Genomic DNA, 16,526 nt, shown 5'->3' with positions numbered 1-16,526 from the left:
CGTCAGAGCAAACATTCAAAGTCCTGTTTGGTTTTTGGTCAGTAAAGATCCTGGCAGTGGTTTTTTTTATGGATTAAGGGGATAAGCATGGTGGCTAAACCAAGCTTCTGACAGTATAGTTTCCCCTTTGGCCCTAACTGCTACTTACAAAATTTTGCAAATCCAGCTCCTAGTCTGGCAGGCTAGTTTGCTTCAGCTAGAGGGTGAGCCCTTCTAAGAGCTTTTGCTCTCCCTGAGGTTTATTGCAAAATGAGAATGTTCCCTTTGTCTCTGGCATCAACTCAGGTTTGTAAACTTTGTTAATCAAAGAAATACTGAGTTCATATTCCAAAATACTTGGAATCTGGTTGTTGACTTTTGGGTACACAGGGCTGTTGCTCTCACTCAGCACAGTTTTGCCCTTAAACTTCCGGATGATCCCTGTACACATTTTCTTGTTTATTCCCTTTTCTGTCAGAGGGCTTGTTCCTGGAAAATCGAACGTGAGCACAGTTTCCAAATTGTGCTGAGGGTGATCACTCTCTTTTGCTGTGAGAGCGCTGGATGGGACGGGTTTAGGACATTTTGTGCATTGCTGATTTTATTTTTTAGCACCGTGGACAGGAATATTTGAATCACCAGAGACGATGAATGGATGGGGTGCACACCTAGACAGGGAGATTGGCAGGTAGGAGGTGGCTGTGGGGTTCTGCTGGGAGTTTCTGCCTGTAGGGCAAGTGGGAAGGGGTGGAAGCTGGGAGGGGCTGCAGCAGGCAATACTCACCAGTAGTGATCTCCTGACCTTCACCCGCCTTCCTTGGCACAGCTTGCCCCCGTGTCCTCCAGCCCGTCTTCTTCCCTTGGACATCACAGCTTCTTTCTTCCTTTAAAGTTGACCTTGTCCTCATGTGTGCTGAAAGGTGAGCTCCCACTGAACAGCCTGGTTCTTTGTTTTGGCTGGGCTCCCAGTCCAGGTGCTGGATTATTTTATCTTTTAATTGTTATTTTCTTGGTTTTGGGGGGGGATGGGAAGGACAGAAGACAGTGCAGGATTATAAGGACTGGTTTACAGAACCTTTGAATGTGGCACTGTTCAGTATTGAGAAAAAATGTTTTTTCTTTGTACAGCATTAATCAATTTGCATTCCATTTTCATTGTGACAGCGCACATATAATTACTGTGCACCATGGGATACTTAGATGAGTACTGTATATTCAAGTGAACTTTTTAACCTGCTAAATGAATCACACAGGGAAAGTTAATGTTATTTATATTTAATTAAAAATTTGCAAACCAGGCAGGAGGGAAGAGTGTACACAAAAGCAATGTTACCCTTTATGTTCAAGCTAATTGAGGGAAGCCGGGTGTCTTTTTGAGAGGTGATGAGTATGAGCTTCTGGTACAGCCAATTGACTGTAATAAAGGGGATGGTTTTTTAAAAAGGACACTGTCAGTTCCGTAATGCGAAAAAAGTGGCTGCTCAGGGATATACCTTTCTTTTCTGGTTGGTCCCGCTTATTTCTTGATAATTTTATCTTCAGAGGGTTGGAGGGGGGAGCTGAAAATAGGTGAATGCATATAACAAGGTTCATTCTGTCTTCTTTACCCCCTGTATGCCTCCGTGTCCATTTAGCACCTTGCTGAAGATTTAATCTCACACATAGTGCTATAAAATGCCTGAAAGCATTTAATTTTTAAAGAGGTGCGGTATGCCTTTCTCTTTCTTTTAATGCAAGTTTGTAGCCTTCTTTGTTGCCTACAGAATTTTGCAAATGTGAATCCTAAAGGCTGAGGCCCCAGAAGAAATAAGAAAGCTCATTTTTTAAATACAGTTTTAAGCCAACCTCATGAATGTTGAATGCCTGTGGTAAGCTTGGCAAGTCAAGTAACTTCTTAATACAATCCCATTCACTGTCTTTGGTGTATAAATGCCTCAGCTACTTAAAACAAAGAGAATAGAAACAGCATCTTGCTCTACATCTTCTTTCTCAGCTTGTGAGCAAACTGATTTACATATGCACACCTTGTATATTAGTTGCTCTTCTCTATGCGGACACCATGTTAAGTCCCGAGCCTGCAGTGAGATTTGTGAGCATTATCCACTGCTAAAATCGCTGGTGCAGGATGGGAAGGCATGCATCTCTCTGGAAAGGGCTCGTTTCGTGTCTGCGCAGTGCTGAGGAAGGGCAAGGAAGCATGTTTTAGTTTGGAAGCGTTGGACAGCCTGTTTCAAGTGCAGGGAAGGGACAGGAAGTTCTTAGTAGTAAAACTACTGTGTAGGACTGAGTCATACTTGTTTATATATGTATAAAAAAGAGTTTTCTTGTTAAAATAAGCAGCAGTTTGCTTACTAGAATTCTTTCAGTTAAATTGTTATTTCAGGACGAAAGAGTGTGCTCGTGATTAGTCGGATGTTACCCAAATCTTACCAAAGTACTGGAATTTCCGAGCATTTCAGAGTTAAGCTGCTTTTAAAAGTGAAGAAATCATCTTGCTCTCTGTTCTTTCTACTGTTCCTTTAAGCAACAGTTTAACCATCCAGCTCTCAATGCCACTTATCACTGGGAAAGCCGTGAACACCGAGCTAGAAAACAGTTTTGCCCTTTGCATTTTATAGGCGCCTTTAGTCTGGTGACAAATGGCCTGTGTTAAAAAGAGAGACAATTATGTTTAATTGATTGCAGTGGAAGGGTTTTTGCCTTTTTAAGTGTACTACCTAGGATGTTTTCTTCCTTGAAGAGAATGATACATTTATTTGCATGTTTTTTCCATGTCTTAATGGAAAGGCTAACAGCATTTTCCTCTCACAGGGAATGGTGCTGTTTATCTCCTTGTCACCTATGACTCATGTTATTGCACCCAAAACCAAATCGTTCATGTCCTGATTACCCAAAATAGAGGTTTGGTTTCTTGCTGTGGAGGCTGTCAGCATTGGTAGCTTGTAGGCTCCCTTTGTAGGTTTGCGTTGAGTGCAGCTGCAGTGGTGCAGCGATATTTCTGCATTTGTGTAACTTGCATGCTTTGTAATCACAGAAATATCACAAGACAACCTTTTGGAAAGTACAGCTGACTTCATTAAAATGTGCTTCTGCTGTCTGTATCTACTGGAAGAGGCATTTGGAGAAGGGAGGGGAAGGAGTTATTGAGAAAGAGAAAAATGACTCATTAGAAATATTTGTCCTCTTTTGTTTCCCGTGTTTGGCTATTTCCATCGTAAACTGTGGAGTGATCAATGCATGTCTGAATGGGATTGAGGATGTGAGGTAGTGTTCAGAAGGTGAAATGTTCTGCAGCTTTTAACGTCCTTCCTTCCTTTGCTACATTTACATGTGCTAAAGGCTGACAAAGTTTAGTGACTGTGAAGGATGTTTATCTAGTTTACACTAATTCTTTATTTACGATATCCTGCCTTCTTTTAAGGAAAGAGGAAAAAAAAAAGAAAAATGAACAAACAGTGTTTTGTCTTATTTCTGAAATTGCTAACATGACTGTGTATGTCCCACACAAGATGATGAAGATGAACTCCATCGGACTGTTAGAGTTGCTCTCCATTAAGAAATGTGTGCAGTGCACTTAATGAAGCAGCACTTAGCTTTGCTAATACTGCTCTGGAGCAATACTGGTGTTCTTTTAACACACAAGTGGATTCCCAGAACTCCTGCTTTGTAAATAAGGTCTGTTCCCGGTGAGTCCTAATTGATAATGACAGTTAATGTAATACCTGCTGGCTAGGCCTGGCCTTTACTAAAGGAGTCCTTTGAAACTTATTTATTGATTGCTGCAATCAATTTTGGTTAAAAAACCAAACAAACAACAACAAACAAAACCAACATTCATTTAATCTCAATTTTCTAATAATTTTTTTCTTTATTTGATGGAGTGAGTGAGATTAAAGTCTCAAAACCCTTTCCTGCCTTTTTATTTGTAAAGTATTTGGTGGTTTTGATTTTACATGTGATTATGGCCCGGGAGTTACGGTTATGTGGATATTAAATAAATGTAATTTTTTCGACCTCGGTGCCTGGGAAGGCCATGGAACAGACCATCCTGAGTGCCATTATGCAGCGCATGAAGGACGCCCAGGTGATCAGGCCCAGCCAGCACAGGTTCACGAGGGGCAGGTCCTGCTTGACAAACCTGATCTCCTTCTATGACAAAGTGACCCACTTGCTGGATGAGGGAAAGGCTGTGGATGTTGTTTACCTGGACTTTAGCAAGGCCTTTGACACAGTCTCCCACAGTATCCTCCTGGAGAAACTGGCTGCCCATGACTTAGATGGGAATACTCTGCACTGGGTTAAAAACTGGCTGGAGGGCCGGGTCCAGAGAGTGGTGGTGAATGGAATCAAATCCAGTTGGCGGCCGGTCACGAGTGGTGTCCCACAGGGCTCGGTACTGGGACCCATTCTCTTTAACACCTTTATCAATGATCTGATGAGGGGATCCAGTGCACCCTCAGTAAGTTCGCAGACGACACCAAGCTGGGTGGCAGTGTCGACCTGCTGGAGGGTAGAGAAGCTCTGCAGAGGGATCTGAACAGGCTGGCTGGATGGGCTGAGACCAACAGGATGAGTTTCAATAAGGCCAAGTGCCGGGTCCTGCACTTGGGTCACAACAACCCCATGCAGCGCTACAGGCTGGGGCAGAGTGGCTGGAGAGCTGCCTGGCAGAAAAGGACCTGGGGGTGTTGGTCGACAGCAGGCTGAACATGAGCCAGCAGTGTGCCCAGGTGGCCAAGAAGGCCAATGGTGTCCTGGCCTGTATCGGGAACAGGGTGGTGAGTAGGGCCCGAGAGGTGATCGTCCCCCTGTACTTGGCACTGGTGAGACCTCACCTCGAGTGCTGTGTCCAGTTTTGGGCCCCTTACCAGAAAAAAGACATTGAGGTGCTGGAGCAGGTAGAGAAGGGCAACGAAGCTGGTGAGGGGTCTGGAGAGTAAGTCTTATGAGGAGAGGCTGAGGGAGCTGGGGTTGTTCAGCCTGGAGAAGAGGAGGCTGAGGGGAGACCTTATCACTCTTTACAACTACCTGAAAGAAGGGTGTAGAGAGTTGAGGCTCGGTCCCTTCTCCCAAGTCACAGGCGACAGGACAAGAGGAAATGGCCTCAAATTGCACCAGGGGAGGTTCAGGTTGGATATTAAGAAACATTTATTCACTGAAAGGGTTATCAAGCATTGGAATGGGCTGCCCAGAGAAGTGGTTGAGGCACCATCCCTGGAGATATTCAACAGACGAATTGAGATGGTACTCAGGAATATGGTTTAGTGTTGGGGTGTTGGAGGGGGTTTGTCTTTTGTTTTGTTTTGTTTTTTATGGTTGGACTAGATGATCTTAAAGGTCCCTTCCAACCTAGGTGATTCTATGATTCTCTCCAGATTGGCCAAGACTATCTGGAAATAGAGACAAAGAATTTGCCTAACTCTCTTTGTCATCAGTTTTTTGTAAACTAATTATTGTTTATTTACCTGTGCAGAAAATGGGGTTTAGTTGCAAGGCTGAGATGACTTTCCCCTCTGTTGTCCTCAGAATTGTTAGTACTTTATATTTGCATGGTGCTGTACAGACATCAAGTGATGAACCCTTGTCCCACAGTACAGGCCTTAGCCAGCTCTGCTGCTGTGTACAAAAGGGGTGGGAGATGTGCTTTGATCTGTCTTTAGTATTCTCTTAGAAGTCAGAGGTTTGATTTGATTGCCATTATCAGAGAATGGATAATGTTAGACATAAATCATCCAGCGGTGACACTCACCTCATGTTTTTCTGTTCCCTGTCTCCCTTTGCGTACATTTCAGCAGCTGGATTCTTAGTGCTGAACTACTTAGCGGTCGGAAAGTAATCAGCTTTTGAAGGGCTATGTCTTTTTGTTTTCCCTTTGTGTATTTTTATTTCAAAAGTGGTGTAGTTACTGTTTTATATCACTTGCACTAGACACTCTACGAATCCTCAGTGGAGGACAAGATTTGTTACAAATAATCTGAAAAATGGTAATTCCTAAAAGAATGCATGAAAAAATATTAATTGTTGATTCTTAATAAAGATGTAATTAATAAATAATTATTGTTCTGTCTTTATTGCAGGGTGTTGTTTTCCTTTGTGCTTCTGACTGAATTTTATTATCATTTTTAGTATGTCTAGCACAGTTTTCTTTAGCACTACACCAACAGGGAGACAAACACAAAAAGGAAACATGGCTCTACAATTTCACAAGAAATGCTAGTTGGTGCAACTTAAATTTAAGTAACATTTTTTAGTGAACTAGATTCTGATTTCAATGTGTCCCCTTACGAAGGGGTTGTTTGTCTGCCATGGAGGCTGGTTTGTGCCCTTATTCACTGCCTGAGTCTGAGCTTTATTTTGGCAGAACAATTGTACTCTGAATCCTTTGTTACAAGTTTATCAGTTAGTTGAAATAATCTGTCAGTCCTGGGTCTGAAATGGACCTGAGATTAAAGTGGTTCAAAATTTATAGCTCAACATGTGCTTTACAAGTGACTAATCCAACCAATGGAATTGTAAATGTTCTACGAGACAAGGAGCGCAATAAAATAATTCAGCCCACAGCCGGTCCATTAAAAATTAAATATCAATATAGTATAAAAGTCTTGTCCTGGCATATGTAGTCATAAAACCACTAGAACAAATTACACAATGCATTTCTATTTTACCATTGCTCTGTACAAATAATAACCATTATTAAGCATTTCTTTCCCAGCTATTGCTACAGACTCATATATTAGTGTGGAATATTTTGGTGAGAAATGTGATTAATAAAAAATCCCCTCCTTTACAGAAAAATACTTTAAATATAATAGAAAATTATAAGTATTTTGTAGCTCTTTTGAACATCCAGTAGTATTGTAAACAGAGTGTTGAACTTAGGGATTTCATAGACTGTTAAAAGGCCTGTAATTTCTTTCATTCTCAAAATTTTGCATTCTGCATATTCTGTTGTCTGTTGTTCCCACCATGCCCTCTTATGGACCTCCCCAGTTTTTGTCTTTGCTAATAGTTTCTGTTTATTAATAACGGCGTCTTTGCTGAAAATGGAGTGACGGATGGTGTGACTGACAGTATTCAAAACTTGTAGAGAAATGTGCATTTTTCTCAATATGTTAAAAGTTATTATTCTTTCTTCCACACTGCAATTCCCTGCAACTTTACTAGGATCCTCACTGCACTCTTGACAGCGCCGTAGGACAGTGCTAATTTTAAGCAGGGTCAGGGAGTACTTGCCCAGTACATGCCATCCTGCCATGCCAGGAGTATTTTCAACAAGTGCTTTTGCTGAACACTAGCTCTTGGTTGTCATTCTTTTGTTGTTTCTGTATGGGAGCCTCCTTGAATGATTGATTTTGTCGTATTGGGAGTGAGGGCTGGGAGAGGGAAAGCATGGCTGCAGCATTCCTGCTGTCGTACCACAGTCCCGTAAAAAGGGACATTGAAGCATCCCTTTGAGATTGGTGTCTCCAGCAGGTGGAAATGGCTGCTTGGGAGCTAAGTATTGGTACTTTAAGCATGCGTGCCTGGGACTGTTCCTGGCACTAGGACCAGCTGGTGCAGAATGGCCCACCTCTTTACAGTCAAAATATTTTGCTCTTAAGGCATGCTTAAGAATGGGGGTTTTAGCTGTGGGTTTTTTTGACCCATACTGGGGGTCCACCAGGCGTCATGGTTTAGCTCTGGAGATAACCAAACTTTATGGGAACTGGATAAAAGCTCTTTCAGGGACAATGTGCCTGGGAGCATTCCCGTGCACTGTTTAGACCCAGCCCAGATGGGGACATGTGATACTGGTCATAGAATCACAGAATGGTTCAGGCTGGAAGGGACCTTAAATATCATCTGGTTCCAACCCCCCTGCCATGACCAGGGACACCTACTACTAGACCAGGCTGCTCAAAGCCCCATCCAGCCTGGTTTTGGACACTTCCAGAGATGGGGCATCCACAACTTCTCTGGGCAGGCTATTCCAGTTCTCACAGTAAAGAATTTCTTTCTAGTACCTAATCTAAATCTCCCCTCGTTCAGTTTAAAACCATTACCCCTTGGCCTATGATCTTACTCACTCCCTGATAAAGGTTCCCTGATAAAGGTATCTGATGTTTTAAGAGTGAAGAGCAGCAATCATTGTGAGTGCCAGTGATGGAGGAAGGAATATCCAGATGGATGCTAAGGCCAAATTGACCAAGGATTTTGAACAGAAGGAAAGTCTTGACTTGGTGAAGGTCTAGTTTGAGTAGCAGAAAACAGCATTTCAATTTCGATTTGTTTCACGAAGCAAAAGTCCTGCTACGTTTTTTGACTTTTGAGGGTGTGTGGCTCCATCCTTAAAGCAGGGACTAACAGCAAGAAAGCCTGGAGAGACAAGAAAACTTTTGCTGCTGCTGCCGTTCTGTGTGATGGAGGCTCTGATGTGGATTTCTGTACAGATAGTCCACTTGCCAATGCACCATTGAATACTGAGGATCTTCCTTCCTCTAAATCTTTTCTGAATCATCATATGTGGTTTAATCTGTGGGGCAGGGACCTGGAGTGGAGGCGTGTGGGGGTGGTGGTATCAGTTTGTACTGCTGATGTCGCCCAATCAACACTGTCATAGAGTACACTGAAAAAATGGGGGTTTATATTTAGAAACTAGGTAATTGGAGTACACTTGCCTAATACTCTTATTAATTCTCTGTGTGGCCCCCCCTTTTATTTAAATTTCATTTACTGTTTTTCAAAGGTTTGCTGTAAGAACTTTCTCTACATGAAACTTGGATCCAGATGTGCCTGCTGAATTTTTTTTGCTAAATTTAAAAAATCAGATTGAGTACCATGGCCCTTCATTTTACAAATGTTGAATTTAAATAGGAAAATCTGGGGATTTCCAGTGACATCGTGACAGCAAATAGTTGAACCTGAGAGTTCTTGATTTCCTGGTATCCATAAGAAAGCACCAAAAGAAAATTAGCTTTTTGCATATACTGCAAATGTCTATGTTGAATTTATTTAACTCAGTGTTCACTAAATGAGCTGATCACTGTTAGGTCCCATTTCTCACAGTCAGCTGCAAGAGATAAGAAAAAAATTATACCTCCATTGATGCATAATTTGGCTTCTGAATTTTTTTGTTCTTGCCTAAACCTGGAGGTGCGGCACAGCTAAATAGGGTCACTAATACTGCAGAAGCATCTGTGGAGCAGCTTGGTGTCTCTTGCTCATGTACTTAATACTAGGGTTAGAATACTGAGGGAGGTATTACAGAAGGAGTTGGCTTCTGTTATAGCGTGTTGTGATTGTCTAGGCATTTTCACCTAATACCTAATTTCTAATTTCCATCCTGGTTTTGCAATTTCTTGATCCCATCTACACTCTTGATAAGTTAAAAATTCCAAGTTTATAAAGTCCTGTGTAGATTCTTGTTACGGCAATCTCCAATGTCTTGCACTCGAAACATGCTTTCCTATATAATGATGAGACATAGCTCAGCATGCTTTTACAAAGTATTGCCATTTGCATAGGACTTGTAAAGAATGGGATTATGATCCAAGAAGCTCCTTTTTTATAGTAACCTAGAAACTTACCTGTAGCTTTGTAAGCTGTTATACAACAATTTTGTAATCATACAAAACTGCTGTTTTAATGGCTTTCCAACAGAGACATCACCCAAGGTTCTTATTTTTCTTTTCTTGTGCTTATTGTATTGCCTAATTGATTTCTTATAGTATCAAACCACTAGGAAATCTCTCTCAGTAACATAATTAATATCTAACTGTCACAATTCAGTCTTATCAAGGTCTGCTTTCCCAGAACATCATATCTGACAGCGAGGCCCTCCGAGTCGTGTGCCTGCTTTGGTGCTGTGCTGTAGTTTTGGCTCTCGATGCAGCAACACGTTCACATCAGAATACTTACTGCTTGCATCGCTTCAGCTTTTGATTACCAGCACTGTGTCACTGGGCCACTGGGCAGTACTTACATCTGGAGTGATAGATCATAACTGAATTCAAAAGCTTCTAAATACATAGCAGTTTCCTCAGAAGATTCGTGGTGGTCCAACTTACATTGAAAATAAAATAGAATCCAAACTAAAAATCTTGACACATTCCTTTAATGGTCCAGGATTGCAGTACCTGAACTTTTGAGTCTATAATTGCTTTTCTGCATATATGCCAGTTACTACTACTACTGATAGAACATGCATACATAGCATTTATATGTAAAAAAAATTGATATATCTTACATTTAACAGGATGCTCCTTAAACCATCATGGGTGCATTAAGTGTGAGCTGTATTCATCAGCATGAGTTCACAGTGGGAAAATATCTGAAATCAGTCACGTTTTTGGAGCAGGCCTGTCAAAACTCCTTGGAATACTGTGGAGAAGCCTTACTGGGACCCGTGTCCTGATATGCTGTGTGTAGGCCACACTGGCTGTGGAAGCTGATACGCTCCTGATGCCTTCTCTGGTACCTGATGCAAGTGCTGTCTCCACGTACTGTCCAGGGCTGCCAGTGCCTGCCCCCCAGGGCAATCTAGAGAGAGGAGAGGTCACTGCGCCCCGATGTAGCTGTTGCAGCTGCTGAGTTTTGCTCCGAAGTGATTTGGAGGATGGAGCAATAATAAAGAAATCATGTAGTTTGTGTTAGAGTTATTTGGTTACCACAAGCCCAGTCTCTATAGATGGTGATGGATCTCTGCCTTTCAGTAAGCAAGTTCAAGTTGCACAGAAGGTAGATATAACATATGAAAGCTTTGAGTGTATTCATACTGAAGACCCACATGTAAAGATCAATTATCTATTTAAATAGAAAGGGGTTTTTTTTCCTTCATTTAGCTCTGTCAAATTGCAAATGAATTTGCAATTTTCTTTAAGCAGTGTCTTGTTTCTAAAGCTGGCAACCAGCAAGTAAATTGCTTTCAAAGCAAGATGGTCTACATGAAAAGGACTACCTAAATAAAAGAAACTGATTTGAATTAATATAATACTGAAATACCAGGATTTTCTGAGGGAAGAGAATACACCTGAAAATGATAATGGCTGATATTAAACCAAGGGATAATAAATTGCATCTCTGTGGACCGCTTTTTATATGCTTTCGAAAATATGAAATACATGTTCTCAGCAAAGAATAAAGACCAGAAGGTTCTTCAACTTTGGGGCTAGAAATAACAAGCCCAAGAATTGCAAGTGTTGCTCTAGGAAACCACTGATAGTTCTGTGGGTGTGAAACCTTAGTCTCCAGAAACATAAAAATGTTTTTTTATTATTTATCAGGCTCACGAGCTGCACCTAAGTTGTGTAATGTGTGCAGTTGTGAGACATTCTCCTCTTTAATATTATATACTCTTAGTTTTAGCTGAATACTGTCTGAGAAGATCGTGGATCCCAAATATTCTCAGTCAGAATAAAATAAGTATGACAGTTACAGAAGAAGAAGAAAAGACCAACTCAATTCACACACCTCATGGAATGATCCTTTTCATCTTAAACTAATGGAAATTCAGATCTCTGCTTAAGTCACTGTGGCTGGTAGCTTCAGAACAAATGCCACTTTGTAAATAATGGGACAGTGGTTAATTCTCTCAAAAACGGGATAATAGATTATATCAACCTCACTGAAAGTTCAGTACAGCAATACGATTAAATATGTATTAATGCAGAAATCTAATGTAATATTTGCACTCATTCATGCTATCTATTTTGCTTCTACTGCATAATTTTTGGTCTGTGCCTTTGCTGACAAGTCCTAGAAGTTGCTATGCCTGGACAGAAGAGTTTGGGTTAATAGTGCTGTGTAATTGGGAATGTTTTTCATGGACATGCAGATTGTTGCCTTTTTGGTTTGGGTTTGGTTTTTTTTTGGTGGGGTTTTTTTTGAGTCTGGAGTTATGGTAATACAGTCTGACCCCCTTCAAAGCAAGGGCTAGAGAAACATAACCCAGGGCTCTTCATGTTACACTTTTGATGTGTGTTTTTTACTGCTGCAGTGTGCTGAGCACCTGTCCTAGTTTGAGCGACACAGGACTAGCTTCTCTTCTAATGCTTGGGAAAACTGCACTTTTAGAAGAGTCTAGTGTCCGAATCAGTGAAAATATTTACTTTATAGCCAGCTAGGCTACGTGAGATTCAAGGTCTTAGTACTTTTGAGCCTTGCCAGGTGCAGAGAAAAGGAGGAGCAAGTGGACCCAGGCTGGCCAGCAGGATTATTTCATACCATGAACATCACACTCAATATAAATTAGAAAAGTTTGTGCATAGTTCTCTCTCCCTTGATGGCGGTGGTCCAGAGAGCTTTTTGCCCCCGTGCCAGATCCCTGAGCCCTTCCCTTCCTCCCAAAGCCACAGCCCTGGCAGTGTCTGACATTTGCTGTCCCCTGCTGGGAGTGCACAGCATCCTGCCGATAGAATGGGCTGAGTGTAATTCTTGTATATTTTATACTTGTATCGGGATCAATATTTGTTCTTTACTATTATTGTTAATTATTTAGTCTTATCCTATTAAATGTATTCATATTTTGACCCTCATTGCTTCCTTGTTTTCCATGAGTTCTGCTTCCCGGGTGTCGAGGGGTCATCAGGTGACAGAATAATTGTCTAAAAACCAATAAATTTGGCTATTGTTTTTTCATACCGTATCATCACCACACATTCAGCAAGCCTTGGCATGCTCAGGACAGGCGGGACAGACTAGACGCAGGAGCAGAGCAAAGTGCAGGTGAGGGGACTGATGGTTCAATGGAGACAAGAGGCCAGGGCAGTAGACGAGCCGATGTCTGCTGGGGTGAATAGCCAGCGTGCTACACTGCTGCAGGAAAAGGAACATTTTGGGTTTGAAATGTATTTGTGATAAGATGCTCACCACTCCTGATATTCAGGTAAGTGTTGTCAATAGCCATGCTAGATTGTTAGTCTGTATTCTTTATTTTTTTTTCAATGTAGAACCATTCTGTTGTGTAATTTATAAGACTGTTTTAAATATATTTTATTACGTGCCAATTCTGATAGCTCCAAAGTTAGAACTTGTACTTCTGTGGTTATAGTAGATTTTAAAATCAGTTGAACTCATTTACAATAAAGGAAATGTCATGTACACCCATGCCAAATGACCATCTTCGCGTTTCTTCTCTGAAGCCGAAGTGCAAGGGGTATGGTCGTCTTTCATTAAGAAAAACCAACGCTTATCTTTGTCATCATATCTTCTTCTGAGTGGTGGAAGTATTCTTTTTCCATATTGACTTGGTTATTGAAACTTGACATTCATGTGAACTACCTAAGTATTTATATATTTAAACTTTAGAGAAAATAAGGGAAATTCAGCTGAATTCTTCAGGCTTCACTTGGAGACTGTTGTAGCAAAGCCAGCTGGGTTCATATGATGTTGTGTGTCTCCATAATAATTTCAACTGAGCAGGGGTCTGGTCACAGTAAATTTGCCCTCTAGCTTAAACCCTGCCAGTTTGGGCTTCTTGTACAGCTAAAGCCAAATGCAGGATCTACTGATGCTTTGAAAGGTAACAGTACTGTATATATAGTGCTTGCGATAGTGGTGGTTTCAAGTAGCTGCTTGATTTTTGTAGTAAAGCAGACCCCCAGCAGCTCTCAGCTGGGGAGGCGTTTGAGGAGGCTGGTACTGCTCACCTGGCTGTCAGTAACTGCTCACAGCAGTGAAGTAACTGCTTTCAAGTTTATTTAATTAGAAGACGAATTTTCAAGAAGCACAGTTACTGATGGATATGAATGGTCGCTAATCGTGACACTGTGTGCAAAACCTTCATTTTACTGCAGGACTGGTTTCTGCAGCTGCAGTTGCATCTGCAGGATCGGTGGCCTGGGCTGTCCCCTCACTGCTTCAGGCAGGCGTGACTGGGGAGTCCACAGGAGCAAGCCGTGAGGATGGCTGCACAAAATCTCCAGCCCAGAGTAAACAAGTAGGGAATGTGCCTCTGAGGAGCTGGTATTTCTCCAGGGTCAGAGCCACAGTAAAACAGACCTGATGGAGAAGGCAGGATTTGAGCAGCGAGGGAGGATCTGTGTACAGCATTCAGCTCACTTCAAACCCCCGGCTGTGTGTAAACACGGCTGGTGTCTGCTGCTGTTGTGATGCCATTTTAAGGCTTGTCTTGCTTAGAGAGGAAGGGATCTGATTTCTATGAGCTATCCTCTTTCTTCGTTGAAATTCTTAAATCTGTGGTTCATTAAACATCCAAATTCCTTAATAAAAGTGACAAGTGACCCTGCTTTTTTCTTTATAGATATTTTACAGAGTAAATACTGCTAGGCTGCCCGTTTGGTGTGATTCATCTTTTTTTCTCAAGGTGATGTATAATCTGCATCCCTCAAGCTGTGTGTAATACCACAGTGCACAGGAGTGAAGTGATGTTTATCATGGTGTTCTGTATGCTTCACAGCTGGATGTCAATCATGTGGAATTAACTTACTAATGTTGCTGACAAATGTCTCCACAAAAGTGAAGGTATGATAAGTGTAAGAAAAGAAAAGACCTTTTACAGATCTGGCTGATTCATTGCACATGCTTACAAAGGGTCTTGCCATAATTCACTGTCCTAACTTAGGAACAAAGCAGGTAGCTGGCTGGTATTAGCTTTGGCAGTCGGTGTCTTTGTACCGTAGAGAATTAATTCAGGTTTTAAGGGCCTGAAGTATTACTTAAACATCCGTGCAATTATCTTAGTGTTTAGGAATTTTATATGTTTAGTTTTAAAGACCTTCCTTCATTTTTCTTCTAGAACTGGAATGGGAAAAAAGGGATCACAGAGTGATGGAATGACAGGGGGTTGGAAGGGACCTCTGGAGATCATCTAGTCCAACCCCCTGCCAAAGCAGGTCCACCTAGAGCAGGTTGCACAGGAATGTGTCCATGAGGGTTTTGAATGTCTCCAGAGACGGAGACTCCACCACCTCTCTGGGCAGCCTGTTCCAGTGCTATGTCACCCTCAAAGTTCCTCTTCGTGTTTAGATGGAACTTCCTACGTTCAAGTTTGTGTCTGTTACCTCTTGTCTTGTCACCGGGCTCCACTGAAAAAAGACTAGCCCCATCCCCAGTCCTGACTGTCCCTTAAAGTATTTATAAGCATTTAAAGTATTTGTAAGCATTGATCAGATTCACAGATTCACAGATTCGACAGAGTTGGAAGGGACCTTTAGAGATCATCTAGTCCAACTCCCCTGCTAAGCGGGATTGCCCAGAGCACATCACTCAGGACTGCATCAGGGCAGGTCTTGAAAATCTCCAAAGAAGGGGAGATCCACAACCTCCCTGGGCAGCCTGTTCCAGTGCTCTGTCACCCTCACCATGAAGAAGTTCTTCCTCATTTTTGAGTGGAACTTCCTATGTTCCAGCTTGTGCCTTTTGCCCCTCGTCCTATCGCTGGAAACCACTGAAAAGAGTCCAGCTCCATCATCCCTCAACCCACCCTTTAGGAACTTGTAAACATAGATGAGGTCTCCCCTCAGCCTTCTCTTCTCCAGGCTAAAGAGCCCCAGCTCTTTGAGCCTTTTCTCGTAAGGGAGGTGCTCTAATCCCTTAATCATCTTTGTTGCCCTACGTTGGACTCTCTCCAGTAGTTCCCTGTCTCTCTTGAACTGGGGAGCCCAGAACTGGACACAGTATTCCAGTTATGGCCTCACCAGTGCAGAATAGAGGGGAAGAGTGACCCTTGACCTGCTGGCCACACTTCTCCTTATGCAGCCCAGGATTCCATTGGCCCTCTTGGTGACAAGGGCACATGGCTGGCTCATGGAGAGCCTGCCATCCACCAGGACTCCCAGATCCTTTTCCTCTGTAGTACTTCCCAGAAGATCCACCCCTAACCTATATTGGTGCCTGGGGTTCTTCCTCCCCAGGTGCAGGACCTTACATTTGCCCTTTGTTGAACCTCATTATGTTCTTCTCTGCCCAGCTCTCCAGCCTGTCCAGGTCACGCTGGATGGCAGCACAGCCCTCTGGAGTGTCGGCCAGCCCTCCCAGTTTGGTATCATCAGGGAACTTGCTGAGGATACACTCTGTCCCCTCGTCCAGGTCATTGATGAATATGTTGAACAGGACTGGGCTGAGTATTGACCCCTGGGGGACACCGCTGGTTACAGGCCTCCAACTTGACCCTGCTCCACTAATGACAACCCTCTGAGTTCTGTCACACAGCCAGGACTCAATCCACATTGCTGCCCCCTCATCTAGCCCACACTTCTTTAATTTTCTAATGAAGATGTTGTGGGAGACAGTGTCAAAGGCCTTGCTGAAGTCAAGGTAGATGACATCTGCTGCTCTCCCCTCATCCAGCCATCTAATTATAACATCATAGAAGGCTATCAGATTGGTCAAGCATGATTTACCCTTGGTAAATCTGAGTTGACCACTTCCAATAACTTGTCTTCAATATGTTTGGAGATGACATCCAGAACAAGTCGTTCCATTATTTTCCCAGGGACGGAGGTGAGAGATGAGATTCCCTCCTCAGTCTTCTGTTCTCCAGGGTAAAAAGACCTAAGTCCCTCAGCCATTCCTAAGAGAGATCTTCTAGTCCCCTAATCATCTTTGTA

The 16,526-nt window shown here is 42.4% G+C and overlaps 1 protein-coding gene across 4 annotated transcripts in view; it reads left to right on the top strand.

The window, feature by feature from the left end:
• GHR (growth hormone receptor) overlaps nt 1-16,526 on the top strand; it is a 166,241-nt gene that overhangs the window by 53,020 nt on the left and 96,695 nt on the right. Inside the window, exon 1 of one of the 4 annotated variants that reach the window (XM_014965065.1) lies at nt 523-667. The exons of the other annotated variants lie outside the window; for them this stretch is intronic. The gene's annotated coding sequence lies outside the window, so the exon portion shown is untranslated. Of the gene's footprint in view, nt 1-522; nt 668-16,526 lie in introns of those variants that run through there. 4 annotated transcript variants of the gene reach the window in all.

This window comes from Calidris pugnax, unplaced genomic scaffold (assembly GCF_001431845.1).
Source record: "Calidris pugnax isolate Ruff unplaced genomic scaffold, ASM143184v1 scaffold273, whole genome shotgun sequence".
NCBI lineage: Eukaryota > Metazoa > Chordata > Aves > Charadriiformes > Scolopacidae > Calidris > Calidris pugnax.
Note: the sequence above shows the minus strand (reverse complement) of the source record. Positions and strands in the feature narration are given on the sequence as shown.